The sequence below is a fragment of the Mauremys mutica genome, chromosome 1 (assembly GCF_020497125.1).
Source record: "Mauremys mutica isolate MM-2020 ecotype Southern chromosome 1, ASM2049712v1, whole genome shotgun sequence".
Lineage (NCBI taxonomy): Eukaryota > Metazoa > Chordata > Testudines > Geoemydidae > Mauremys > Mauremys mutica.
The window spans coordinates 251,599,563-251,606,362 of NC_059072.1; the positions used below are offsets into that span (position 1 = coordinate 251,599,563).

Consider the following 6,800-nt stretch of genomic DNA (forward strand, 5'->3'; position numbering starts at 1 on the left):
GACCACTCTTGTCTTCAGTTTGTTAGGGTGAAACCTATTCCCAAAACATGGGTTTTGTGTATGTGAGGGAGGAAGGAAGGAGGTGGAATCCACCACCGCCAACCTGGGGTCTTGGTCCTAACATCTGGAGAGATGGTCCAATGTTGTTGGGAGACCAGATCCTCATAAATATGGCTTCAGTGGTTGGTCTCGGCCCACCCCTGGCCAGTTTTCATTGAGGTCTTTTTTTTACTTATGTGGGTGGGGCCAGCATGGAGACAACACTCCGGACTCATTTTCCTTGCAGGGCTTCAATGCAAGGCTTAAATAATACAAAGGACCTTGAAGTGGCTCTCCATACAATGGGTGAATCTTCTCCTCCCTGAATTGTCAGCCTACTTGCTCAGATTTAGGGCATATCTGTTTATGATCTTCTCTCAGAGTGAGGCTGTCCATAGGCTATTGTGGGTTTCTGTCACCGGGGTGCTGTACTGGTGCTGATCTCCAGTGGCCAATGCTTGAACTGGCGCAGGAAAAGGATAATTAAATAACATGCCAGTTCATTAGTCTGTTATTAATGAAACCAGTGCTATACAATCTAATGCACATTGTGATGTCAGGTTTCTCAGGTTCTTCCCTTCAAGTGTTAACCAAATAAGGATACCAAACCAAATCACCAAACTGTTTGATATCACAGACAGTAAAATCCTGAATGAGTCTAACTGGGTAATGCTGAATCTGAAAAAGAAAGAGCCAGCTCTTGTCCATTAGTAAGAGCCCTATGGATGCCATCAACTATTACTCAGAGCAACCCACTGAAGTCAAGGGGGAGTTCTACGTACAAATCAATGGCGCGATGTAGCCCTGTAAATCCAAACAAGCACAGCAGCATGCAGCACTCTGTCAGCTTTAAGTAAAAGATGAATGGGATGTTCTTGAAGCTTGTTCTCTGACAGTGAGAAAATAACTGAGAGGTGAAATCTTAGGAAGGGCATGGTCTTTAATATATATATAGAAATCTCTATGTCCAGCTGATGATTTAAAATTCAAAGAAAATTGAGTATCATTCTCTAATGTAATTTGTATCACTCAAATCAAAGGGATCATCGGGTAAAGCAGCAACTCTGACGTAAGCACATAACCTTCACAGCACAGTTGTGCATCATAATGAAATGACACACTAAGGAAGCTTTTTACGAGCACATGTAAATTCTCTGGCTACTGTGCAGATGGGGAGGTGAGCTGCTATTGCTAGGGGACTGTGGGAGAAAGACTGTGAGTAGAAAAAGAATGAGAGGAAGAGAAAGAGAATAGATCTGAGTCACTACAGTATCACTCCATTTTTACTCGAGGGGAGTTACACAGGCAGAGCAGTGAATCCAGTACAATACAAATTGTAAGCTGGCGGGGCCGTCCCTCTGCGTCCGTGTCTGCGGGATGTCATGTCTCCTCACAATTTAGGTCTGCTAAAGCTTTTTTCAAGCAAGGAAAAGGGGGAAATTAGTGGTTCTCAAGGGGCCCGTCCTTCAAGCAGGTTAGGCCACACACAGTCTGGGCTCTGGCCTGTAACCAGGGAGACCGGTAGCGGTCTGTCCGCCTAGCCGTTAAGCAGGGCGGGGTAGCCAACAGTCAAGTGTCTGGCCTGCAACCAGGCAGAGCTGCAGCCACAGTCCAGTCTGTGGGGCTCAGGTTTGGGGTGAGCGCCACCTGCAGTCTGTGGGGCTCAGGGTTGGGGTGAGCGGAGGATTACAGGCCTCCTAGCCTATGGAGAGGAAGTACTACCACCCCAGGAGTGGGTGGCAGGGGGAAGGCAGACCTGCCAACTCCACCACATCCCAATCCAGGGCCCTAACGGTGGTGGAGCAGTCTGCCACTGGGTCAGCAGGGATCCGCCCGCAACACACTGACCTGATTTCAGGCTCATTCTCCACCAGACTATTGCCTGGTTCCCCTGGGTTGCTTCCTTTTCTCCCCATCAGGCATACCTGGATCCAGGGGTTGTCCTCAACCCCCCAGGGCACGCTGCCAAGGGTAGCGGTAGCATTTCCTCTACATCAAGAGCATCAGGGCTCCTGGAAGCTCATGCTGGTCCCTGGGGCAACAGCAGTTCTCCTTGGTGCTTCACTCCAGCAGCAGCAGCTTCCTCCCAACTGAGTGGCTGGGCCGGACTTTTATATTTCCCTTTCCTGTCCCACCCCTCTGCTTCCAGCGTCCCGGGCGTGGCCCTCCTGGCTCCTCCCACCAGGCGACTCGCGGTGTTCCCTCTGCGTCTGCATCTGAGGGAGGCCACACCTTCTCACTACAAAGTACGAGAACTTTGGGCCATCTGATTGTGTTGTGACAACTCTAAGTGATAAAGTAATAATTGGAGATATACCAATCTCCTAGAACTGGAAGGGACCTTGAAAGGTCATTGAGTCCAGCCCCCTGCCTTCACTAGCAGGACCAATTTTTGCCCCAGATCCCTAAGTGGCCCCCTCAAGGATTGAACTCATAACCCTGGGTTTAGCAGGCCAATGCTCAAACCACTGAGCTATCCCTCCCCCCCAACACATGATCTAACACAATAATCCAGAGCACATCATAAATACGATGGAGAAAATCTTAGCTCTTAACTAAATTCACAGCCAGGACCTTTCAGACAGCAAAACAGGGTGACTGTCCCCAGTTACTGTATTAATCAATCAGAAAATAAAACTGTATAACTGGTGGGATTCAGTTGGACAGCAGTATCTTCCTGACCAGAAATGCTTACAAGAGTGTGATTATTGCTTTGTTTTATGCATGTAATAGAAACAAAAAGTCCTTTTACATGAGGTTTGTTGCCTTGTATTTTGATGATATCTTGTTTCTACTGACTTCATCAGATGTTGTCTTATACATTACAAATTGCAATTCAGCACCAAAAAACCTCACATGTCTAGTGGGTAAGTTTGTATTAACTGACCTGGTTGTTAATCCATTGATCATTCTCTCAATGGAAAAACAACAAAAGTAAGTTACCTATGGTTCAAACTACAGTAGCATAATATAGCCTCCTTGCAAATTCCATGTTTGGTTTTACAATGACAGGGATTTTTCTTTCTGAAACTGCAATATATAGCAAACAATACCATCATTTGTGGACATGGAGGAAATGCTTTCTTGTATACAGCATCTCTCACCCACCTAACCTTCCCTTCTGCGCTTTCTCACCTTGCACACTGTCGGTCAAACCTATATTTGGATTGATGTCGTCAGAAGTTTTGTTTTAGTGAGGACTGAGTAAGCAAAGCGCAATTAGACTCTATATGGAGAGATTAATGGAGAAGGGACAGTCTGAAAAATATTGCCCCAAAATTATGTCACAGGCCACACGAATGAAAATGCCATGAATAACTAAAGAGGGAATTGGAAGACTTCTTCATTGTGCATTTGGCACAAATTTATCCTCATATATAAAAAGCTAAATTTTTGAGAGCACTAATTGGATTTCTCAGTTTCTCTATTCCTCCAACTTAATCCTTTAAATTGCTCATGCGAGCTCAGGATGACAAATGTGATAAAATAAATGATGAGGCCTATTCACTAATGTAATTTGTATCACGAAAAGTCAAGTAAAAATCCATATCTGCGTATATGATACAAGCACATACTGTATCGTTCTTAGCCAACTTGTGATGCTGAACCACTATCTCAAGGTTAAAAAGAAAAAGGAAAATACACGCTGACTTTTAAATTAAATTAGCAATGGCACAAGATGACAAAATCGTGATTACTAAAAGTTCCTGGCCAATGGGAGCTGCAGGGGCAGCGTGCGGAGCCCCCTGGCTGCCCCTACGCGTAGGAGCTGGAGAAGGGACATGCTGCTGCTTGTGGGAACCATGCAGAGTGGGGAAAACCCTTGACACTGCTCCCTGGCTGGAGTGCCGAAGCAGGGCAAGCCCCAGACCCCACTCCCCGGCGGGAGCTCAAGGGCTGGATTAAAATGTCTGAAGGGCCAGATGCAGCCCCAGGCCACAGTTTGCCCATCCTGGTCTAAAAGAACTCCAAGGCACTTAACCAATCTAACAGAGTAAATCATCTTAATAGTAGGGAGTGTTATAGAGGAGCAAGTTCTCTGTAGTTCTTCCCTCTTCATACCAGCATAATAATCTCAGTCTTGGTTAGTTTCAGTTTCAGCGAGAAGTTCTTCATCCAGAGACTGACATTTAGACAGGCATTGTGACTAGTTTTTTTCCGGATTCTACTTCAAGATTTGTCTCCCAGTAAATACATAACTCAGAAGGTTGTCTCAGTTCAGTAGTGGTCATCAAATTGTTTCTCAGGGCTTGTTTACATGGGGAAATGTTACCAGTTACATGGTACCAGAAATACCTGTATAGCTCTCTGCATAGACATTCTTATTCCAGTACAATAACGGCATTTTTCAGTATAGCTTAAACTCCTTTCCACACAATGTAAGCTACACCAAAAAAGGACAGTCATACTGGAATAGGAGTGTCCACATGAGGGGAGAAGAGGGGTGTATTACACTCATTTAACTACCTTTGGTTTAAATTCACACCTTAGGTTATACTGCAAAACCTCTCCTATGCACAAACTCCCATGTGTGAATGTCCTGCTGTAAAATTTATACAGACATACCCATAGACACAGACATATTTCCTGTCTCACCAAGATCTATAAAATACCTGTTTCAACAGAAGCATGCTTGCTCATTTTGTAGAAACTAAAATACGCCACATCAAGTTATTCCTTTGTAAATTTGTTAAATCTTTGTTCTAGTAAGGTAAGAACAAAAATAAAACAAGACTGTGGTTTCTACAATGAAAAAAAACCTTCCTCACAGAAAGAATCGGGTACAAAATAATGCTTGTTCTGGAAGCTAGCTAACCTAGTTATAAAAATGCCTTCACTAACTGGGATAAATAGCTAGATGAAAGCAGTGGATTTTCTGCTGTTTTTATTGATTTTGGTTTTTGTTGTGCACATTCTAGTTTGCACAGAGAAGCAGCTTTTCTGTTTTCTTTACTCTTTAGCAAAGAGAAAAGAGATTAGCCATCTAGTAGAAACTATTGTACAAATTGGGATCAGGGCTCCTTCAGATCAAGATTCACATTTAGAGCTTTTTGTCAATGTCATTAAGTAATTCAATAAAGCAGGAATGGTATCTCTGGTGGACTGAACGTCCATTGTTCAGATAAGAAAAGCTCAATTCTTCTTTCATTTGCTGTTGCAGAGGCACCGGAATAATTTCTTCAGCAGTGAAGAGAAACACAGAATGGAAATTATGGATCTGTAATGTTTCAGAAGGCGCAAAGCTAGAGAATACATGTGGGAATTTCTGCTTCTTGAAAGAAGGGTTGTGGGGGGTGTTTGTTTGTTTTCTTTTTTTTTTTAATGAATTGACCCTGATAACTAATGTGGATATTTTCTAATGCTTGGTAATTAAGTCAAGGTTTTTTTAATTACTTTAAAATACATCATATTTTCCTTGGATTTGTATTACATTCCAGACAACAAAGAATTAATGTTAGGATAGACTGATCCACTAGGATCAGCCCTCACAGGGGAGTGGTGTGTAGCTGTGCTGTAGCAGGAGCAGCCCAGGGAAGAAACTATGTCAAAGCACATGTATGTGCTACAGCGCTGTGCTGCTGTGGTATAGATGCTTCCTACATTGAAGTTCCACCTGTGTAAGTAATCCACCTCTCTGAGAGGTGGTAGCCAGGTCCATGGATGAGTTCTTCCTAGCAGCATCTACAGTGGGTTATGTCAACCTCACTATATAACATAAGGTGTGAAATTTTTCACAGCCCTGAATGACCTGAATGAAGGTCAAGCTAAGTTTTAGGTGTAGACCAGGCCTCAGAGTGGCCGCTCTGCTCATGCTATCCTGTTCTGGGAGGAAAGTAAGATACTTCATTGGTTTTCAGAGTGCAGCTTGCTGCACCCCTCTTGCCTGGCCATTGCTGCAGACAAGCATATGGGCAGAATGAAACCATTGCTCCATCCACTCCTTACCTCCACCCCACCCTCTCGCTTGCTAAGGGACAGTATTAGCAACATAGCCTCTCCTGGACCTCCCACCCTCATAACTGAGCCCCAATGCAAGCAACCCAAACAGAGCCACATAGGGATGTGGAGGAGTCTGAGTCACCTGCACAACTGCATTATAGCCTGTCCCTACCTACCCCTCATTATATTAACTCCAGAAATATGTATCCCATCAGAAAATATTTACCCTTAAAAATTCAATATTCCTGTAAACTACTTTGTATTCTCTTTATTATTCCAGGCTACTACATTTAAAAATGGGAATCAAATGCAAAAATAAATATAGCTCTTTCACAAAGAAGTTGCAAAGATACAAATATATTTCTAATCAACTAAACGTTGTTCTATGCAATCTTGCTATACATTCAAATAACCAATTCATTGAAAGAAATGAAATCACATGATGACTTGATAGTTTCTATGATTATCCATGGTAATCCCAAGTATTTTACATATTCTTAAAGGGAAAAAAGAAGTCCGAGAGGCTACTTGTTAGGTAACTTGTTCTTGCTGTAAACTCAATGGAAGGAAACCACGTTTCTAAATATTCTATATATATGTCTTGCCTTACATGTGTAATCTTCTATACCCAACACTTCTCATATCTGATTAACTTTTTAGGGAAAAGGGATAGTGTGAGACTGAGCCACTGAGATTCAATTATGTATGCCTTTAACCTCTCTGCTTTGGTTTCACTATTTATAAAACAATGATAATAATCACCCATTTTTATAAAACACTTTTACACTATGGGCCTGATGGATGAAATCCTGGCCCTACTG

General features: G+C 43.0%; 1 long non-coding RNA gene across 2 annotated transcripts; it reads left to right on the top strand.

Annotated features, from left to right (window-relative positions):
- Positions 1–1,183: 1,183 nt before the first annotated feature.
- On the top strand, positions 1,184–5,384 carry LOC123361799. 2 transcript variants are annotated; one of them, XR_006576233.1, is made up of 3 exons: positions 1,184–1,216; positions 2,189–2,337; positions 5,201–5,384. It is a non-coding gene; the product is annotated as an uncharacterized LOC123361799 (long non-coding RNA). The 2 variants fall into 2 exon arrangements; XR_006576232.1 differs by lacking the exon at positions 1,184–1,216 and adding an exon at positions 1,223–1,440.
- Positions 5,385–6,800: the final 1,416 nt, after the last annotated feature.